Source organism: Ailuropoda melanoleuca, chromosome 7 (genome assembly GCF_002007445.2).
Source record: "Ailuropoda melanoleuca isolate Jingjing chromosome 7, ASM200744v2, whole genome shotgun sequence".
Taxonomy (NCBI): Eukaryota; Metazoa; Chordata; class Mammalia; order Carnivora; family Ursidae; genus Ailuropoda; species Ailuropoda melanoleuca.
In genome coordinates this window covers 70,995,750-71,018,202 of record NC_048224.1, presented here as the reverse complement: position 1 = coordinate 71,018,202, position 22,453 = coordinate 70,995,750, and positions in this window count along the sequence as shown.

Here is a 22,453-nt window from a genome sequence, read left to right as displayed (position 1 = left end):
TAATTACGTATTTTAAATTTTGTTAAATTATACACAAAAATGTCATATTTTCAAACAATTCACTCTTTTTTTCCACATTGAAAAAAATACAGTTTTATCTTAAAAATGTACAGAAAATTATAAAGAGCTTAACTATTATAGAAAAGCTATCCTGGTTTACAGTCACAGAAGTGTTTTTATTTTAAATAATGCTATTCTTCTGAGAATATATTTTTTTAAATTTGTGCCTATCTCCGCAACCATAAAATTTTAGCACTACTGTAGAATTTCTAGGGAGTAGTACATTTCTGCTGCCATTTGGAGGAGCCTGCATCACAGAGTAGTGAGGAGTTGAGGCTGACTTGCAAAGATGCCTCCATTTGAAATTCAGACACCCTCCCCCCCCAGAAGAATTGTTAGTCAAATTCCCATAATTAATGAATTGTGTCTTCCACATTTCTCTGGCACTAAATCTAATACAAGTTACAATTATAACAAATTATTTTGTAGAGGCTCTGATGACATTCTTACACCACTGAAACAATAGATATTCTGAGAGCTGAAAGTGAAACTGTCAGTCCTTGGCATCCAGAGTTAACAAACTACTTAAGAGTTCTGTTGATAGATATCTAGGTAATTGTGAGATTAAACCAACAGTGTGGGAGGTCTCCGTGCTTTTCTAATGAAACCATTTAAGTTCTGTTAAAAATCCATGAAACATAATCATGGTCTCTTTTAATCCAAATTTTTAAATAATAGCTATAAATACTTATTCTCTAGAGTAGTCTTAGGAGTTGGAGAAAGCAGAAGTATATGAGAATTTCATTCACTTTCTCCTCAAACCTTACACCAGACTTAAAAAGAATTAGCAAAGTTCATCAATATGAGATTTTACCCAGCTGATACCTTGTTCTGGTGAAATACTAGAAAAATGTTTTGAAGAAGTCAAAGGCAGATGTGAGAGTTAAAGGAAATTTCAGTTAATGAACAGAGATGCATTAAAATCATCTCACCATGATTGTGAAGTCTTGAATTCTAATGTTGCTTTTGCTAGTGTAAATGCTAATATATTTTACTTATTTAAAAAAATTTTTAAATAAATACACAGCCCAATTTCTATCAATAAGGTAAAGAGTTTGCATTTAGAGTGGCCTTCAAAATTAAATAAATTCTTATGCCTTTACAGAATGTAACTGAACGGTGACTAAAGGTCAAGATGAACACTTTGTCTCTTGTGTGTCCTTACAGTCTGTTGCTGATGCGTATAAGAAAAAGTTACCAGGCGCCTGGGTGGCTCAGTCAGTTAAGCATCTGCCTTTGGCTTAGGTCATGATCCCAGGGTCCTGGGATTAAGCCCCATGTGGGGCTCTCTGCTCAGTGCTTCTCCCTCAACCGCTCCCCCTGCTTGTGCTCTTGCACTCTCTCTCTCACTCCCTCTCTTAAATAAATACATAAAATCTTTTAAGAAGAGAGACAGAGAAACGAAAGTTACTTTCTAATTGGAGTGTTTATCTGCACCACTTACCCCCAGTACTCATGAATAGTCCGGGAATTGTTCCCTACCTGGTGACATCACATTCATCCTTCAAATTGTAACTCAGAGTCAGCTTTTTGAAGTCATGCTTACTCTCATATCATCAGCTTGCAAAACTTTGCCTGAAGCTACTTCATTTCCTCCCAAGTAACACCTGCTATTCAGTTTATATCAATACAGACACAGTCTCGGGTGTAGTCTCGTGGTCCCTACAGCTAGACTGATGATACACTAAATTTACTGAGAGCAAATATAAGCAGTTTTCCATTAAATTATTTTAAAATATACTTACAACTCTCGAGAGGTGTTCAAGTATAAATATTAGCTAGTATCACTGACATATTTAAAACAATATAAAATAATATTTGCAAATAAATACTTGAATGTATTCATTTTTCTTACTAATCTTAAACTGCTTTCATTCTGTTTAGACAATCCTAGTTTTCTCTAGACTTGAATAGATTTAAATGCTTTTCATTACCCTGTCTGTGGCTTCAAAACCACAAAATACTATGCCATCTATTATAAGTGGAGTTTTATTCTTGAGCTTAATTGTCCAAAACAGAATTGAATCATTTTTTGCTAATCCTAGAAGTGCTTTCCTACACTTCTCTTACTTTTATAAGTTGTCAGACTCCCTACATCATTTTTGCCTGCCAATCAAAAATAAAACAATACAGAATAAAATGTCTGCCTATGTCAAAAATTTCTTTATGACTGTGCATTTCTAGTCAGAATATGATTTTTCTACCCCCTTCTAATATTCTTACTCTTTCAAGTTTGAATTTATGACAATATAATTTGTAATGAATACACACACTTTTCGTGTCATGAGACCACCTTTTGAACACAACTATTTGTAAAGGGCCTATGATACTAAATTTTGAGAATTAATTTATATAGAAAATCATATAAGGATATGAAAATGAAAATTGCCTTTATTTAGGAAGAGAGAAATACATGAAATCAGAATTCCCCTGGAAAATATGAGATATGTAATCATCTTTATAGAGCATGGGTCTTATCTGTTTGATGCATCTTGGTAGAGTACCTAACACGGTAGCAGGAAAAGATGGACATTTAATAAGAGCTTATAATAATCAGGAGATGAACTTCTTTTGATATAAAGAAGTAATCAAAACTGCTTTTATTCTTATTCTTAAAAGTGTAGGAAGCAGAGCATTTAATACAGTGCTTGAACAAGAAAGCTGCACACAAAATCAGAAGTATACCATGTGGAAAGATCGAGATTTATGGGGGCCCAAGCACATGAAGGATATGTAAGTAGAGTCCCATGCATCAGTGTGTGCGCACAAACTGGTAAGTTAGGCACTTACTGAAATTACTTTCTGAAAGCTAAGTGATCATAAAATAAAATGCAGAAGTTCAAAGTGAAAAAGCTACCTTAACCTTAAGAGTAAAATGAGAACCCAAAAAGGCATTAAAGCAATTTTACAACATGTAAAAGTTTTCACTGACATCTAGAAATGCGCAAGTGATTTTTTTAAAGAATGAGACTGAATCATTTGTTGCTTTCTTTATTAGTGTACTTGTTTAAGCAGAAGAGTCTCTTCTGTGCAATGCCTCAGACTTCTTTTCCACTCCCACTCTCTGCTCCTGAGTCATCAAGACCAATGTGCTGTCCTTCGCATACGAAGGAAATGCTGTTGACCCACTGTCTTAGCCCAGGCTGTTGTAACAAATTACCATCAGCCGGGTGGCTTAAACAGCACACATTTATTTCTCACAGTTCTGCAGGCTGGAAGTCGGAGATGAGTGCCAGCGTGATACCGTTCTGGTGAAGGCCCTCTTCCCGGTTTACAGGCAGGCTGTTGTCTTCTTGCTCCATATCCTTAGATCTCTATCTATATCTGTCATCTGTCTTGTGTCTTTTCTTAGAAGGGCACTAATCCCATTTATGAGGGCTCCACCCTCATGATCTAATTACCTCCCAAAGGTCCCACCTCCAAAAATCATCATATCAGAGAATTGGGCTTCAACCTATGACTTGGGTTGGGGAGAGGGGGACACACACAAACACCCATCAGCAGGATCAGGGAATGCACTGAATTTGCATGTTCTGCTTTACCCCATCTTCCTTCTAATTAAGCCCATGCATTTATAAACTTCTTGGCACGTCAGAGAACTGTGGATGGCTGGGCTCTGCCTAGACCCATCTTGGTTTTCTCCAGACTTAAGCAGGGATGAACAACATACAGAGATGAAATGTGTGGCTCTTGGCCTCATTAGCACAAGAACTGATTCAAGCTGTATATACGTTTGGTTTAAGTGTCTTAAAGGCTTACTTTTTCATTTTTTTTATCTTCTTTTCCTCTCTCAACCCCCATCTTGTGACCCGTGCTTATGTTCTTATGTTCTTCATCCGTCAAAGCACACTCTCTGAAGGCAATATAGAAAAGGCATTATCTTCATTAAGAACGGACGCTTTGCAGGGCACCTGGGTGGCTCAGTCAGTTAAGCATCTGCCTTCAGCTCAGATTGTGATTTTGGGGTCCTGAGATTGAGTCCTGCATCAGGCTCCCTGCTCTGCAGGGAGTCTGCTTCTCCCTCTACCCCTGCCCCTGCTCATGCTCTCTCTCTCCTCTCTCTCTCTCACTCCTGCCCTCTCTCTCTCAAAATAAATAATCTTTTTTTTTTTTTTTAAAAAGTGGAGGCTTTGGGAATCAGACTCAGAGTAGGTTATGGCCTAGCTCTGCCACATAGTAAGTATATCCTCTCAAACAAGTGAGGCATTTAATGACATTGCTTCCTCACTTTTCTCATCTGTAAAATAGGTAGAATGCCTACCTCACAGAATCCTGTAGAGGTTAAACAAGGTAGTGCATTTAAAGTGCTCAGTACACTGCCGAGTTCTAGAATTGCATGCTAAATAGCTAAACATGAAAAAGGAACTACACTTGCTTACAGTAAAGCTCATACATTTAACTTGTAATATGTTGCCTCCAAAAAATTAATCTTTTGAACAGGGTATAATGACATAATCTCCAAATATGAAATTAGGAATTCCACACAATTGGTGGAAAAGGCTTTGTTTTAAAAGACCTTATCCCAGCAACACTGTAGTCATAGGCACATGCCTGTTTTGCTGATATAAAACTGCAGCCCTTGATTAACCTCTTTTTGCTACTTAAAACTTGGCTAGGTCCTAAGAACCATTTTTACTTTTTTATACTGTGAATTAGTTTCCTAATGCTGCCATAACAAATTACCCACTAACTTCATGGCTTAAAACAACATACATTCATTCTTCAGCATTCTAGAGTCCAGAAGTCCATGATCAAGGTGTCAGCAGGGTTGGGTCCTTCCGGAGGCTCTGAGGGAGAGACTGTACCACACATCTCTCCTAGCTCCTGGTTGTTGCCTCCATTCCTTGGCTGGTAGCTGCATCCCTCCGATCTCTGCTTCTCTTTTCACATGGCCTTCCCCTCGGGGTCCATCTCAGTTCTCCCTCTGTCTCTTATAAAGACACCTGCCATTGGATTTAGGGCCCACTCTAAATCCAGGGTGATTTCATTCAAGATCCTCAATTTAGTATATCTGCAAAGACTCGTTTTTTCTAAATAAAGTCACAAGTTCCAGTGTTAGGGCATGGACATATCTTTTTGGAGGGCCACCATTCAACCACTGTATTAGAGAGCACCGTGTAAGGAAAAGAACCAGCATCTGAGGTGAAAGAGAGAATGAACTGGTAAAGGAAAACTACACTTCCTGAAGATTCCACCCAGCGGGCATACTAGAGCTTCATTGTCAGCGTTGTCATGGAACCCCTAAAGATTAATTTTCTAGGTACAATAAAATCTCCACTCAGTCTTCATCTTCAGCTCTGGGATTGTTGAAGATGAAGGGATTTGGCCAGTTTTCTTTCTCAAGTATGTCAATACTATAGTTTCTGGAGCCTATTAACTATATTTGGGAAAATACAAGCAGTGGAGCTATAGAAGTATGTGGTTTGGGCTTGAGAGCCATGATGGAATGTTCTAAGCAGCACCAGCTGAAGAAGATATCAATAGCTATCTGTACTTGTTAGCCCCTTCAGTCACTTGACCCCCATCTCCCCTTTTCAGCAGGAACTTACCTTGCCTCAGGCATGCATAATGGGAAATTTGGTTAACAAGAAAGTAAGTGGAGGAGAGGAATATTTTTGACATTTTGGGTTTTGCTCTGGAGCACTGGAATTGGCTACCAGTGCTGGATAAGGAAAGCTGTGAAGTCACCGAATTTTTTTCACCACAGTAGTGTGACTTGTGGCTGGAAAAAGGACAGTGCCAACACGAGGACCCTTTGCCTGAGACAGAATTTGAATACTTAAGAGTGCTTGTACCTCTACCTAAAATGGTTTGGAGCAGTAGTTCAAGAAAACCCAGGCTGTAGAGAGTTGTAACTGTCTTGTAAAATTTCCTACCAAAATGTATAGCAAGCTGCCCATAAAAATAGTGAGTGTTGCACAAATTTTTAAAATCAAAACTCGTTTGTCCATCAGATCTTTTTTTTTTTAATTTTATTTATTTATTCAACAGAGATAGAGACAGCCAGCGAGAGAGGGAACACAAGCAGGGGGAGTGGGAGAAAGAAGCAGGCTCATAGCAGAGGAGCCTGATGTGGGGCTCGATCCCATAACACTGGGATCACGCCCTGAGCCGAAGGCAGATGCTTAACCTCTGTGCCACCCAGGCGCCCCTGTCCATCAGATCTCTTGACCAAGATATCCTCAAAGTTAATTACTACCTTGTTCCCTTTTGCATCTGTGGTTCCTATTGCAGTGCCTGTTTAGGAGAAGTTTTACCAGCCAGTAATTTAGTATATTCCATCACTGCTCACCTTTTAAGTTGCTATGATTGATTTCCATAAAGATCAAAATATTGAGAAAGTAAATGACATGATCTAAATGCTGGATTGAGTAAGTACAGACTCTTCATTTTTCAGAATAAGTTCCTGTTGACTTGGTAAGGAGGAAAAAATGCATGGTTTCAAGGAGAAAATGTGTTGGTGTAAATCAGATCAAGGTATCACTGCTTCAGAACAAGTGTTGGCAAAGTATAGCCTGTGGGCCAACCCAGCTCACTGCCTAATTTTGTATGGCCTGCAGGCTAAAAATGGTTGTTACCTTTTTAAACAGTTCGACAAAGAGAAGAAGAAGAAGAAGATTTCATGACACATGGAAAGTCTATGAAATTCAGAAATTCCAGGGTCCACAGAACACGTTATATTGGAACAGCTCATTCATTTCTGTATTGTCCATGGCTACCTTTGCCCTCAGTGGTGAGGTTGAGTAGTTGGCAATAGAGACCATATGTGGCCCAGAAAGCCCAAAACATGTACTGTCTGGCCTTTTACAGAAGGAATCTGGCATTCTGTCAACACCTGCTGTAGTGCTGTGTCTATCAGAATGCTGATTTTTGAACTTCAGAATATTTAGAACTTGAGTTTGTTCCTCACTTCGTAGTAGACTTCAGGAAGTAAGGATGCATTGTGTCACAGGGCTGCCAAGCTCCCCTCCTGTGGGCTGAGGAAGAGCGTACAGTCACTTGTAAGCTGGCCGCATGCTCCACAGTGTTCAGAGACTGGTCAAATACCGCTAGGCAGGCTAGCCAAGGAACGGTCTGAACAGGACACTGCCTCCAGCACAATTGACATTGAACTCTGAATGCCACCGTGCTGGGAATGATTTCTAAATTGCCCTTGCATCTCTGCAAGGAGCATGGCCCTGGAAAGGAGGTTTCTGGTTGGCCAGACGTAGGCCACATGCCCATACTGCGCTGTCAGGGTGTGGGAGAGTGAGGTACTTGTTCTAATTCGCTAATTTTCAGTCCATCCCTCACAGGGTGATGCACAAAGAGAAGATTTCCCCCAAATGGGAAGCCATGCTAGGCAGCTAGAGAATATAAACTGGATGCCTTCTACACCTTTGCTACTCTTAAGCAAAGACAAGGCGTCACCAGGCCTCACCTGGGAGTGTGGTGGAAAGGCCACCTCTCAGGGCCATCTCCAGACCTACTGAATCAGATTCACATTTTAACAAGATCTCCAGGTGATTTGTATGTGCATTAAAAATTGAGATGAGATCCAAATAAAGTTCTAATTTGGCAGGCTTTCAGGCAATATTAGGAAGTGAAAGCAAATAGACAATTTGGGGGCATGTATTTTTGGCCCTGGAAGGTGACATAAAAATGCCTGCTCTATCTGGGAACCTGCTTACCTAGGCTAGACCTGCTTTTGGTATTTTCCTTTCTTAAACCCTCAGATTTAAAAGCTCCGGAATTGTAGCATTTCCCACGGCAGTGCACCAGGAGTCCCGACAGTGAAAGTGGACAGTGAGGGGAAACAGGGGCTTGTTTGTAAGTGATTGCTTGCCTGTGAAGGTCACAGGGCCAAAGATGAGTTATTGACCTAATAGAAATTCAGAAATACAAGTTTAATATGACCCCGGTCATAGTTGGATTCAGGTCCCAGCTCTGTCGCCTATTTTGTGATTTTTATATGATTTATATAACCTTCCTGAGCCAAAATTTTCTCATCTCTAAATAATATGAGAGAGAATCTCTTTGAAGGAGATACCATTGTGTCCAGCAAGAACTATGTACTCCAGTAATTATGGCCATCATTATTTGTTTTAATTTGCAGCACTAGGAGACCATGGTACTTTATGCTTTTGTTAACCAGTGTTAGCTCTTGCTAACTCATTTTACAGTAGAATTGTTACAGCTCCTAATGCCGAGTATCTCATGTTGAGTTTTAGGATTACAGATACTTAGACATTCAGTTTCTACTGCTGTCTCCAGTTTCTGTCACTATGAGGCACAGACAGTACAGTTGTTTATACAATCAGGTCAATTTGATAAATTGCAATCATGAATATTAGAGGAATAAAAGTACCTATTTGAAAAACTGCTGAGTGTACTAAATGTGTTCCTTAAATATGACTTCTGGAATATTGCCACTACTGACTACAATAGAAAAATCTCAGCAGAACCTTTCTGTAGGACCGAGATGATTACTCTTCGTTATCATAAACCTATGAAAATTTATTTCCAATGATCTTTAGAACTGAAGAAGAACAGATCTTTGCAAGCATAGGACAGTGGTTAGTATGGTAAGCATGTGCTGTCCTGATCGTTTGTCTCCATTTCCTTTGAGAATCTGTCACCTCAATAAAATCGATCTTTTAAAAATGTGAATCGAATTTATTTCCACAGCTAAAATGTTTTGGGCACAATGCCCCTGAAGTTATTAGAATAAACTCTTTATTGAAAAGCAAGATAGGTTTTCCAGTTACTATTTTAATCTTTATTGCCTTGTAAATTAAAGAAGAACACAGTTGTAGAGTAGAAAACCAGCTAATAAAGCTTAAAGAAGTTGTTTATAAATGAACTGGACACATAAAATCCTCAAACCGTATCTCAGGTAGCAGTGAGGTATCTTTATCCTCAGCTGATTAATACATTTCTCCCATGCAACATTTGTGTCAGAGACACCTCTAACATGAAGGTCCTACATTTCTTTTGGCTAGAATCTAAATGTAGATTTGCAGAAAAATAATTCTAGCCTTTGAAGCACATGGCTATAATGTACTAAATGAAAGAAAATATTTTATTATTAATACCCAGGCAATATTATTAATACTGGCCAGGCAGTGTAGGGGGACACCGTGTCAGACATTACATTTGTGAGGATTTTCCCCCATTCTTTAACAAGAAAATGTCTAGATTCTTCTACAAATGCAGAAATCTATTTTGACCTTGAAGCAATCTTTTCTGGGAAAATTTGGTTGAGAATTGCCCTTAGAATGCAGGGCTAGTATGCTTCATGGGATCGTAAGTACGTGCCCTGGAGGCTGACCCCTTATTTATAGCCCAAGCTGTGTGGAACATGAATCCCTGTTCCACCTTGAACACGGTATAGTCATTAATGCTTAATCTACTCCCTTTTCTCTTCTGGAGCATATCTTATGGTTTACTGACCTTACACCTTCTCTATAAACCATCTTAACCATTACCCTTTTGGAATCCTCTAGTCTAAAACCGAAAACTTGCCTTTTGATTTGTTCCCTGCCGTGGAGACCAAGCCCCTGCCATGGAGGCCAAGCCCCTGCCATTGGGTAGTAGTACCTCCTCCAGCCAACCTGGGGCACTTCCTCCATCTTTAAACGCGTTGGCCAATCCTGACCCCAGTGTGTCCAAGAATGAGGTCTGTCTGCTGGATCTATGAATTCTATCCCACCAACATTTAAACATGCTTAAGTTTCTTCTGTCTTACCAAAAAAAAAACCATCTTTCTCAGCCACACATTGCTTTCTAGCTACTCCCCTTTCTTGCATAACTGCACTTCTTAAATGCCTTAGAAGAGTGGTCTATGCTCTGTTTCCACTCACACACTTCTCACTCTTCTCACTCCTCACCCCAACGTCATCTGCCTGCTCTCCCACCACTTCACTGACTTTGCTCTCAGCAGGGTCTTTGGAAATTCCCTCGTCTCCAGTGGGTTGATATTTGACAGCAATCTCACTGTCATTCATTCATCCTTCCTTTTGGAAACATCTTCCCTCGGCTTCCCTGAGTCCACTGTCCTACCTCCCTGCTGACATTTGCTCAGTGTCCTTTGCAAGCCTCTTCCTGTATTCCCACTACTGCCGCACTTAATATGTGTGTGTTCCTCAGGAACTTCTCCTGGGCCTTTTCTCTTCTCCTTCAGCACACCCAGGCTGGGCAGTCTCAGCTATGACTTTAATACCATCAGATGGAGTTGCCTCCTCGTTTGGAGCTCCAGACCAGGAAGTCACTGACATCCCACCTTTGTGAAATACTCTCTTCCCATGGGCTTCCCTGATTCCAGAATGCCTTGGTTTACTTCTGATTTTCTTTGACAGATAGTCTTCAGTCTTCTTCAATCTGTCACTTTCCTACTTAGAACATTTCATTGATTTGAATTCAGTATGAATGATAAATTCAGTGATTATCAGACTCCTCCTTACTTCTCGCCATCACACCAGAATTTCCTCAGCTGCCTCCTTAATATTTAGAAATTAATTTACCTCCATGGGAATCTACCCATTCTTCTTATTATTAGTCTCAGGGAAAGACATGTACTTCCACTTCTTGAAGCCAAATCCAGTCTCTTCCCGACTTTGAGGAATGTTTTCTAAGTTCTTTGTTGATACTGGCTTTTGTCTCAAGTAGTTTTGGTCCAATGTTATACTCTAATACTCCTTGGAAAAGAAAAGCCCCTTGACTCCGCATTTCCTTCTAGCTACTGATCTAGCTTGGCTTCCCTTCAGAATCAAGTTTCTTGCAAGAGTGGCCTATCATTGGCTATCCCCTCTTCCTTATGCTTGTTTGATTCTCCAACCCACTGCCATTAACTTCTGTTCCCCAAACACTGATGAAATGGTTCTTGCTAACTTGCCAATAAACTTCATGTTTGCCAAAACTGATGGGCAGTTTTTTTATCTTTACCTTACCTTGTGCCTTTGTAATATTAGACACTGCTGACCACCCCTCCTTGGAACTTTTTTCTCCTTTGATTTACACGATCCTACTTTTCTCTGGTACTTCTCCCCTTTTTCTAGATTTTTCCTTTGCAGCCTCTTTGGGGCTCCTCTTTATTCATTTATTGATTTAGCAGATATTTATTGAGCTAGACCTTGTAGCTGCAGTGATGAGTTGGATATAATCCCTGCCCATGGAGTTCATAGGATACGAGGGATGAGAGACAATTGAATAATCTCACAAATAACTAAAAATCATTATGAATTCTGGTAAGTGCTGCGATAGCATGTGTTAGGGGTCTGATCTAGTCCTAGTGCACCTGAGACTTGAAGCCTTATAGGCATCATCCATCATACTGTACTACTTTTCTTACTTTTTCAGTAGGAGATTTTGGTGAATGAATGCATACTCGTCTTAGTCATACCCTTAATTATTTAATAACTGTCAGTCACATACCCTCTCACAATCTGCTGTTTCCAAATGGAGATATTTTTAGCCTTTTTATGTACAGTCTCTTCAGCCTATTAGTAGTTGTGTAGAGACTTGGTCTTAAATACATTTTTGTAAATTTTCTTCAGTTCACTAACTTGAGCAGCAACAACTCCAGAGCATTCCAGGTGCCCATCTATTTGAAACTGAACTCCATCCTCTGTCTTAAAAAGTGGATTTTCCACATGTAGCTTTCTAAATTTAAGTCTCACGCGTGAGGGTAGGCAGCCTACTACAAGCACATCTAGAACACTCCGTTTTAGTATGCCATATTGTTGAAGAGGTGCGGACAGAGCACACGGTTTGAGTCTGACCTCCATTGTTTCATAACTTTGACAAATTATTTGAATTTGCTGCTCAAGGAAGCCCTGAAAATCAGCATTAAGACTCTGGCGATCTAACAGAGATTGGGGGTTTAACATGTAAAATAGTCCATGGTTTTGTAAATGGTCATTGTCGTGGCTAGAAGGCAGTTTTCCCCTGGCGGGCTTTGCTTTCCATGCTGAGAAAGCAACCAGCCTTGGAGAGAGGCAGGTAGCTTAATCTCTGCTGGTAAGGAATGATCTAAAGCAATAGTTCTCCCCAGGGGAGGGTTTTGCTCCCCACCCCGGGTACATTTGGCAATGTGTGGGGGACATTTTTGATTCTCCTGACTGGGTGGGTGCTATTGGCATCTTGGTGTAGAGGTAGAGGCCAAGAGTGTTGCTAAACATACAATGCAGGGGAGACGCTCCCACAACAAAGAATTGATCTGGCCCCAGATACCAAGGTGGAGAAAAAAATACCAAGGTTAAAAAGTCCTAATTTAAGGAGTAATGGCAATGTAATAACGTAGCGACTCTGCACCAAAAGTAGAAGCAAGAAGCAGATTTCACTGATTTCTAGTGAAGTACTCAAAAGGTATTTTTAATTTTAAAAAACATAGGTTCTGAGTTTTCTGGGGAAATGTGGAGGCCAGTCATCCAACTATGAGCCATGTGCCAGGGTTGCTGCTCTCAACAGGCTTTGGTCCCTGCCCTCAAGGGCATAATCTAGTCTGCAGTGGTAGCCTTTAAATTTTAAAGTGCATCAGAATCTCCCAGAGGCGTGTTAAAATCCATTGCTGGGCCCTACCACCGGAGTTTCTGATTCAGTAAGTCGGTCTGGGGTGAGACCCAAGAATTTGCATTTTTCTAACAAGTTCCCAAGGTGTGCCAATGAAGCTGGTCCAGAATAACACTGTGGGAGCCATTGCACTCAGTTGTGCAAACACCTGTGGTTTTGTTATGACCTGCATGTTTGTGTCCTCCCCCTGCCCTCAAATTCATAGTCTGAAATCTTAACCCCCCAATGTGACAGTATTTGGGGAAGGCCCTGGGGAGGTGATTAGGTCATGAGGGTGGCATTAACGCCTTAGAACAGGAGACAGGGGAGAGCTTCCTTCCTCTGTCTCTGCTCTTTGCCTGGTGAGGATACATAAGAAAATGGCCACCTGGAAACCAGAAAGAGGGCTTTTGCCAGAAATTTATCAGGCTGGCGTCCAGCCTCCAGAATGGTGAGAAATAAATGTTTGTTGTTTAAGCCATCCAGTCTGTGGCAATTCGTTACGGCAGCTGAGCTAAAACAGATTCTGAGGATTAACATTTGCAGTAATTGTGGACACTTGAAAGATTTGATTGTATCTGTCAGAATGTCTTTTGGAGGAAGGAAGATTTCATAGCCCATGACTGCTAAAGATAGATTTGGTGTTTCACTGAGAACTAGTATTATTGCTAAAAGCCCAGCTGTTTTAATTTATAGTTGTCCAAAGCCAGCAAGGTTGAACATTTTTTCATCTTAAAATGTTTATCTCTTTTTTATGTGAGTTATGTGTTCATTTCAGTTATCTTTTTATATATTTCTCCTGAGGTCTTGGTGAGCAAATGGTTCTAAACTCCACAATTTTGGCTAACAATGCGATGCAAGATATAGACACTAGTTCTTAAAATTCAGCACTGTTCAATTTTGCCAAGTGAACATGAACTGAATTGCATCAAATTACAGAGAACACAGTATCTAGAATATTTTATTTTATCATTTTTACCTTTTCATTGAAGAATGTAGTCAGGCAATCCAGGTAGCAAATCTCAAGCTAGCAAGGGTTAAGTTTCCAGTTTGCCACAAGTCAGAATTGACAGGAAAAGCTTTCCGTTCCATATCTGCTCCAAGGGAAAGGCAAGAAGCAGCAACACAAATTCTTGTTCCCTTCATTATCCTTTTCTTAATAGCTTTTGCATAGACTCGATTTTTGGAAGTTGTATGATGCTAATTTCGGTATATATGTCATTACAGTTTTAGCATGGATCCTTCTCTGCATACACAAGATATGCCAGACATGTGAAAAGGGGAGGGAGCCAAGCACAGGAACATCTGGGGCACTGGTGTAACAATATTCCAAACTCAGAAGCCACTCAGCACCTACCAAATTGATGGACCCATGGTTCAAGTCCATCTCTGAATATGGAGAGATAACCCTCATTCCTGCCTCTGTCCCCCAGGTTCCCTGCTGTCTCCATAACTGTATTCGACATAATCCCCAAGGTGAGACCTAGACCCAATGGACAAAAGACTAAAAAGGGGCAAAATTTGACTCCAGTTGAAGATTATGTAAAAATTAGCTCTGTCGTAGTTAATGAAATTGTCTGGGCACAGAGGCATTCTTTTCCCTGGATGTGTTTTTGCAGAAACTGGTTGTTCATCACGTAGGGTGGTAGTTAGAGAATCGGCTTAGGTGACCTCCAAAAGTCCTTTAACTCCAAGGTGAATCTATGATTCTAGGATTCTTTGGTCAGCGTTCATTTGAGCACAGGCGTGGCCAGGGCATCATGCAGGCATTGGGCATACTCAAGAGACATAAAGCATGGTCTTTGCCTTCAAGAGGCATATACGTATGTACACACATAAAAAATGAATAACTGTGCAAAATAATCTAGACAAGGCATTATTTTTTTGCCCTGGAACTGGTGATAGGGATCACTACGAGTATGTTTCTACTTGAGTTCTCAGAGACTGCATTATTTAGACTGATGTGCAGCAACCAAGGAATTTTCTTTTTACTAGAACGGGAGGATTTATTTCCATTAGAACACTGCTTGTATAAAAGTCAAGGTGAAAACAGGGAGAAAGGTGACTGTAAAAAATGTGGAATTCAGTGCAAATTTTGGTAGCCTACAAAAACCCGTGATACAAGTATTCTTCTTCCCCCCATACACATTTGAAATATTTACCTAAAATCATCAAAAGCTATGATGTTAAAAAACATTAGACTAAGAAATAATGTTTTTAATTTGTTGTGTAAGTAAATTAATTTTGTTGTCTTAAGAATTCAATAAATTGTTTCAGTGAATTCTTTCTAAATACTCACTGGTGTGTCCTGCTTATTGACAGCAATGGCAACAGCTTCCAACAGCTGCTTTTTTCTGAGGTCTTTGTAGCTTTCTAACCCTTCTCCCATTGAGAAAGTAGACTCTTTCTTTTGAATAATTCCCATTCCTTACTAAGTGTATAAACAACCTGGTGTATATTGTGAGATCCATACAGATTAATATTTCAAGCACAATAATCCTTATACATCCTAGTTTGTGGAGAACATGGTAATGGGTAGAAGGTTTTGAATTAAGGCAACTTTTGAGGTCCCAAAGCTTCAAAAATCTTTGATAGAAATAAGACAACATGTTCCTATGAGATACTGATGTCATACCGGTTTTTCTCACCTACAGATTGAGACTTTCTTCCTGAAATTTAGATTTACTATATCACATTATATTGTGAAATGTGGTTTGTCTTTACCTAAGTTTAGAATTTTTTTTTTTTTTTAGAGAGAGGGTGCATGCAAGCCAGTGGTGGGGAGGGGCAGAGGAAGAGGGAGAGAGAGAGAATCCCACGTGGGTTCCACGCTCAGCACAGAGCCCAATGCAGATGTGGAGCTCAATCTCATGACCCTGAGATCATGACCTGAGCCAAAATCAAGAGTCAGACACTTACCAACTGAGCCACCCAGGTGTCCCTAGGATGATTATTTAAAAAAATAATTCTGGACATTGTTTATTAGGGTAATAGTGTATTCAGTGCATGAGTTAGAACTTTGGTTGCTAATCAAAGTGACTAAAATTAGCCAGTGCAAAAAAGGGATGGAGGTAGAGGAAGGCCACTGGGCTTCAAGAAGGGAATGGCCAATGGAACTAGAAGCCATCTTAACTCCAAGAAGGTCTTTCTCACATCTTGTCTCTTGTCTCTGCTTCTTCACAAAGTATCATAATGAAGTACTGTGCTTCACATTTGCTTCTTTCTCTAAATCTGACGTCTGTGTTGCTTCACCCACGTGGCAGAGTCTGACCGGCCACTCCACAGATCCTGGATTTCATTTTATAGCTAAAGCCATATGAGAGGTTAACTGCCTCCTTCTTGATCTCAAATTCAATTTCCCCAGATAAAGAATCTACTCATAGTTTAATTAGCTATGTCTTGAGGGGGAGGATGACAAAGTCTCCTAGTAAAAATGTGGACACATGAGCCCACTTCCAGGGAACCCAGGGGAGGAGCAGTTTTGAGAGAAATAAGAAAGGGGAAGATGGCTTCTAGCTGGGCAGACATCCAATGTGTTTTATTAAAGTCAATGATTATTCTAGGAATGTGTGTGTGCGTGTGTGTGTGTGTGTGTGTGTGTGTGATATATGGGGGGAGGAAATTTCGAATTTCTAATTATCACAATCCTGCAAAGTATTATTATCTTCTTTATGAACTGAGGAGAGTGAGGCTGGGAGGTTAAATTAGCAGCCCAAGATCATAGGTGGTGAACGACTGAACTTAGATTCAAATTCAAGTCTGCTTAACACCCAAGCCTCTGTTCTGTTCACTCTCCTACACTCTGTTAGGCTGGGCTCTCCTGCAGGTAGCTTGTTTGAGAATGTGACCCCAGGGAATAGGCTATGAGAAACAAAAGGATGACCCCAGGAGGAGGGAAAGCCATTCAAGGATCTTTTTTATGAATATCTGCTACTTGATCCTGTGGCAGCTTCTGAGGAACCCTGCGAAACACAACTCAGAATTGGCTACCCTGGGGATATGAAAGTGGGGAAGCATTTTTCATGAGCTGCTGTCCCTCAGTGGTCAAGGGTGGCCTTATAGACCCTAACTGCCTGGTTTCCAGATTGTGCATGTCTGAGGCCTGGTGGTTCCATGGGAATCCTTTGCCACGCACCAGCGTAGCCCTGGGCTCAGAAACGAGAGTTCCCAGCACGGGCTCAAAACAAGGTGCTGTCAGGCTGCATCTACATGAGGCTGATAGAAGCTGATGCAGGACTGGGCACCAGTGACAGCTTTTGAAATAAGAGGTGAAACTGAGAAGACATGAGTGGTGCCCAGAAAGCTCTGAGACATGCTGACCAGTTAGAATGAGAATGTAGAATGAGAATCTCAAATGTCACCATTCCTTTGTCCCTTCAGTCATCAACCATGCCAAGTAGTATGTGAAGTGTAAGAGAAATTGAAGTGAGTCTAGCTGAGTTTCAGATACTAACAAAAAAGGAAATAGACAATATGGTAGAGCGTGGTAAGTGCTTCAGTAGAAGAATACGAAAGGTTAATAAAAATACAGGAGTCACCTAACTGTGTGTGTGTGTGTGTGTGTGTGTTTGTGTTAGAATGTCATGTCATTTTCCTAAAGCTTGGTCTTAAAATATAAGTAGTAGTAGCCAATTGGGGAATTTGGGAGAAATTTAACTATTGGCTGTATGTTCCAATTAAATTTTAACATTTTAATATTACATTTCCCAAGTGAGATCATTGTGTTGTGGTTATGTAAGAGAATGTCCTATTTTTAGGAGATACATGCTGAGGAATTTAAGAGTAAAGTGTCATAATGTCTGCAACTTACTCAAATGATTCAGCAAAAGCAAATATGTGTGTGGTGGTCAGGGGAGAGCAAATGAACACAAATGGCAAAATGTTAACAATGGATAAATATAGGTGATGGGCTAATGAGTGCTTATGTACTGATCTTACAACTTTTTGAAATTTTCCAAGATAAAAAAAAAAAACTGGAGGAAAAAATTAATTGGGGGCCGCAGGCAGGGGTTGGGAGAAGGTGAGGAGGAGTGGTCCAGGATGAGATGGTGACAGGCAGTGAAGCACGAGGAAGCTTTGGGCTTTTCAGAAATGGTGAGTGGTTGGGTATGACCAGAACAGAGGCAGCTGATGGTGGGAGGATGGCAAAAATGAGGCAAGAGAAGGTGGTGAACTGCGCGAGCGTGTCAGGGCTGCATCCTGCATCCACACGTCCTTTGTGTTTTAGGTTGGTCACATCAGCGGGAGTTTAATAAGACTGGATTAGAAAGAGGCGAAGTCATGGCAGAAGGATTAGTTCATAGGACATTACAATAGTTCCAGGGACAAATTCTGTAGGTCTAGAGAAGAATGGTGTCAAAGATCAAGTGAAGAAGACACCTTTGAAACTAGATGGGCAGAAGAATCAATAGGACTTGGCCATCAAGTTCACTCGGTGCAGAAGAAGGCTGACTTGGTTCCGTTTGTTTGATTCTTTTAAATCCGAAGGAAAAGGAAGACTTGTGGAGGGATAAAATTGCCAAGTTTCTCTAGCCATGCCTGATAAATTAAGGAGACTGGTTTATACATCAAAGGTTTACTTCTCTGCCATCTCCATATCTGGTATTGCTTGGCATATAGTAGGTATTCAATAAATTTAAAAAATTTTTTTTTAGAAATCACAATAGTGAATAGTAACACGCTTCCTTCAGTTGCTGATACTCAGGGGAAATATGCTCTATATTTCGTTAATGTTTTCTCCCTGAGGGTTAAGCATTTGGTGAACATCTGTCTCCTAACACCTGTTGGACTGGTTTACGTGCAATCTACAATGAACACATGCCAGGGTAAGGCCACTTAAAGTTCCTGCACTCTCTAAATCATCGGATCTGTCTAGAATTAGTTTTGTCTTCGATTGGTTAGTTTATTTTCTCAGTTTAGAGAGTACAGATATTTCTATGTCTTAGTAAACTTGATAGGTGAAGTGTGCATTTACAGAATTTGCAAAGTAGGAAACATTTCTATTTCATATAACATGAATTTTCAAATGTAAAAATTTCCTCCTGGTAGTGATTCCGATGCTTGAGTAGCAGTAACAGAACAGATATGATACTGAAGCCAAACTCACCCAGACGTTGCAGATACCCTGGCCAAAGAGGTGGCTTGGGTGTGTCATCAGATGATCCCTAGGGATGGCAGCAATTCCTTGGGCGGCTGGTGAGCTGAACAAAGAAGGCGAGTAAATGGTAGATCATTACAGAGAGAGACTCCCTAAAATCAAGGAAACACTGAAGACGTCAGGCCTCAATTTAGATTTTTTTGTCCTTGACATCCCTCCCTACCGGGTTAGGGAGACCAGGTACTCCCATCCCGCCCAGCTACCGACTTATCACACTTGTTGTAATAGCTGATAATTGTCTGTTTTCCTTCTTTGACTTTGTGTAAGTGCTATGAAAACCACCCACCTTTGTGTCTCTAGCATTTAATATGGTGCCTCGCGCAATGTCAGTGCCCATAGTTTTTACATTTATGAGTGAACATATGGACAAATGCACAGACATGACTTTCTAAAAGGTTCACAGTTCCCAGTAGTCAAAACAGGATTAACCCTTTTCTTTGTAACGAGTTTCAATTTAGTGTTTTAAAGAAAACATGAGATTTTTTTAGTAGTGCGCACACACACACATACACATTCCATTCAGAATCCTTCTAGTAAATATGAATATTAACTTGTAAAATAATCTAAGCTCATGTGCTTTAAAATTTTGTATTTATTACTTAACGTTTTGTTTCAGGATCTGCCAAATACAGACCTTTCAAACGCGGGCCAGACCTTCCCCTGATTCTTTTGATTCCAATAAAAGTAAAATTTCAGGACACCAAGAGAGAAGGCAGCCAAAAGGAGCTCCCACTGTCCCTTTATTTACTATCAGGGACACTGTTACTAGTGACTGCTGCCAGCTCTCTGCACAGGGCTGTCCAAGGCCAGCACTTCCGACTGATCTTAGGGGCAGACCCTGAGGAGTTAGTTCACAACTCACAGCCCAGCTTTGTGGGCAACTGCTTCCATGGGAGACATGTTCTGACTCTTTCATATGTCCCTTAGGGCGACAACTGTAGGTCTGGAGTGACATCTTATCACAACTCATTGGAAACACTGAGCAGCAAGCAAGCATAACTCTGGGCAAAGAAGAACTTGTCTCAGAAAAATTTTACAAACAATATGTATTCTCAAATTTTGTTACAGTGCGTATAATTTATCTTTTGGGATAGAAGCACACAGATCTTGATGCCATTTGTGTACTAGTCACTGCTTATGAATGAAATATCCTTTTAGTTGAAGGGAAAAAATATTCATGATTTCAGAGTTTCCTGTAACAGATACTTATGTCCTTGTTTAGAAACGTGAAATGCAGTTGTGGTCTTGTTGCAAGTTCTCATAAGAAAACACCATTAGAGAAAATGCAAAAAATGATGAGAAAGGACTTTCCATTATAAAGTGAGAATTTTTATTTTCTTCTAAACATAGATGACTAACTCAGACCTTTATTTTATTTTTTTAATGTGAGAGTCCTGTTGGTAAAGACCCTTATCCCGTGTTATGAGACCGCTATTGCAGCAATAATGCTGTATAACAAGTTACCTCAAATACAGTGGTTTACATCAACGTGTATTTATTCTCATACTCATGGATCTAAGGTTGATCAAGGGTCACTTACATAGGAAGGGGCTCAGCTGGGTTTCTCTGCTTCAGGCTATGGGTAAAGGACACTAATATTTAGTCTGATGAAAATAACTTTGCCCTATATGATGTCCATTAGGTTTTGTCACCATACGTAATTATTAAACTTTCACTGAACGTGTTTAGAAACAGTGTTTTGTGAAATGAAAGGATAAAGTAAGAAAACTTATAACTAGAGCAGTGCCTTGCCTGCAGTGAGTTCTTAAATAATATTTGGAAAGAGATAAAGCAATGGAGTATTAAAAAACTCAGAAGTGATAAAATTTTCTGACAACTATAACAGTTAAGAGCAAACCTTGGGGAAATTCTGCTTGACAAAGCTAAGCAGCACACCACTTTGTATCTATTCACTGTGTTGTTAGTTATGTTCAAAACATTCTCAGGAGGATTTCAGGTCTAACGTGGCCAATTGAACGTGTTTATCTCTGCTCTCTGCCTAAAACCCATTAAAATGATAGTAAACGAGTAAAATAGGTATGAATACACTTTGAAAGGTGGAAGACAGATAGACAAGTGGTAACGAACAGCAGAAAGCTGCAACCTGCCTTCAAGAGTGTGTGTTCGAGTGGGGAGAGGTTAAGTCAAATTTCAAAAATGGAGGCCTTTCAGGACCTGTGAAGTTGGATTTGGGGCAAGGTTGAAAGCTCAAGAATTAATTTAAAAAGATATAAAAAGTCAGCAAGGGGTTGGCTCAGTTGGTTAAGCGTCTGACTTCGGCTCAGGTCACGATGCTGGAGTCCTGGGATGGACCCGTGCATCCTTGAGCCCCCTGCTTGGCGGGGAGTCTGCTTCTCCCTCTGCCTCTGCCTCTCCCCATGCTCGTGTTCTCGCTTGCTCTCTCAAATAAATAAAATCTTTAAAAAAAAAGGCATCAACTTTCGGATCCACGTATCCAACAATACAGTTAAAGAAACCACTTCTCCCAAAGCATAAAATGTGAGGTTCAGTGCAAGCACTGACAGAACATTCTGTGATGAAGGAAATGTTTTATATCAGCGTTGCCCATCATCACGTAGCTCAACGGTCAGTGTGGCCGGTGTGACTGCAGAACTAAACTTTTGATTTAATTTTAATTAATTTAAATTCAAATGGCCACATGTGGCTAGCAGCTACTGTGCAGGGCAGTGCAGCTCTAGACCCAGGGACACCAGGCACTGCCAAGAACAGGGATGGATTATCTTACTGAGTAATGGAAATTAAGTAAAATCCTTTATAGTGAATAGTAAGATCTCTCAACCCTTTCTACTGTTTGGGGCCCAGACTGGAGGATTCCTTCCTGAGGAAATGGACCTGCCAGAGGGGAAAGATCTATAACCCCCACGGCGTGGTTGGCACCCCACCTCCTCATCCTGTGTGTGGCAGGCGCCCCCCCATACCTGGAGCTCCAAGTCCATTTTTAAATGCCTCACTCTTAAATATGATGAGGCAGTCAAGGATCACCACATATTTGCGGAAAGCTGGCCCAGTCAAAGAGAGACAAATAAGCAGAAAAAGGGAGCTGGAAGCAAGATATTACAGAAAGTGTAAGATAAGAAGTTTTTTAAAAAAATTTCTTAGAGAAGACAAGACATTGCAACAATGAAACAAGATCAGGGTGCTATTTTAAAAAATCAGAAAAATAATTTTAAATCTGTTGGAGATGAAAAAAATAAGACAGAAACGCAGTAGAAATATTGGAAAGATAAAGTTGAGATGTCCTCTCAGAAAATAAACCAAAAAGAAAACAAGAAAGGAAAGTTATGAGTGTTAGAATTCCAGAAAGAAGAACTAGAAAAGAAAAAGGGAAGAATGGGGCGCCTGGGTGGCACAGTCATTAAGCGTCTGCCTTCGGCTCAGGGCGTGATCCCAGCGTTCTGGGATCGAGCCCCACATCAGGCTCCTCTGCTGGGAGCCTGCTACTTCCACTCCCACTCCCCCTGCTTGTGTTCCCTCTCTTGCTGGCTGTCTCTCTGTCAAATAAATAAATAAAATCTTAAAAAAAAAAATAGAAAAAGAGAAGAAAAGAATTTACCAAAGAAGCAGTTCCAGAAAATTTCTCTAAAATGAAAAAAGTAAATACTCAGATTGNTAGAAAAAGGGAAGAAAAGAATTTACCAAAGAAGCAGTTCCAGAAAATTTCTCTAAAATGAAAAAAGTAAATACTCA